The sequence below is a fragment of the Ranitomeya imitator genome, chromosome 1 (assembly GCF_032444005.1).
Source record: "Ranitomeya imitator isolate aRanImi1 chromosome 1, aRanImi1.pri, whole genome shotgun sequence".
NCBI classification, from domain to species: domain Eukaryota; kingdom Metazoa; phylum Chordata; class Amphibia; order Anura; family Dendrobatidae; genus Ranitomeya; species Ranitomeya imitator.
The window spans coordinates 10,401,673-10,402,256 of NC_091282.1; positions in this window are offsets into that span (position 1 = coordinate 10,401,673).

The window sequence follows — 584 nt, forward strand, 5'->3', positions numbered from 1 at the left end:
TGAGAGTCTCGTACATGTATTTTCAGGGCAGTTAAAATCATTGAAACACTTTAACATTTTGCTGAATCAATTTGGTTCCAAATCAACTTTTATGGGCAAATTGAATCCAGAACAAATTTGTTAAAAAACTAAAAAATAAATAAATAAAATTATCTGGATGTTTAAAGGGTACCTTCCACCAGCTTCAGCATGTTAAACTGGTCACATCATGGAATAGTGGCTGCGGAGCTGAATAAAATGTCTGTTTTTTTAGATTTTAATTCTCATCTCTGTTGTGGAGGTAATAGCTTGTTAAGTTTGGGTTAAACTTTGTGATAAGCATAACTGAATGTTATCGGAGATTTGTCTCTAGGGGTGTGTACTTCATCCTCTCCTTGATCTTGAGCAGTCATAAGCAGGAAGCAAAACATAGTAAAAAAGAACACACCCCACAAAATAATGACCTGACAGTATGTTCTCACTAATCCTAAGGACTGTGTATGATTACAAAGCTCCATGAGTAGAACAGAGATGAGTGTGATTACTGTTAAAATTACTGTTCTTCAGGTTTCATTTCATGGCAGTTAGGGTGGTGGAGGAGGCCA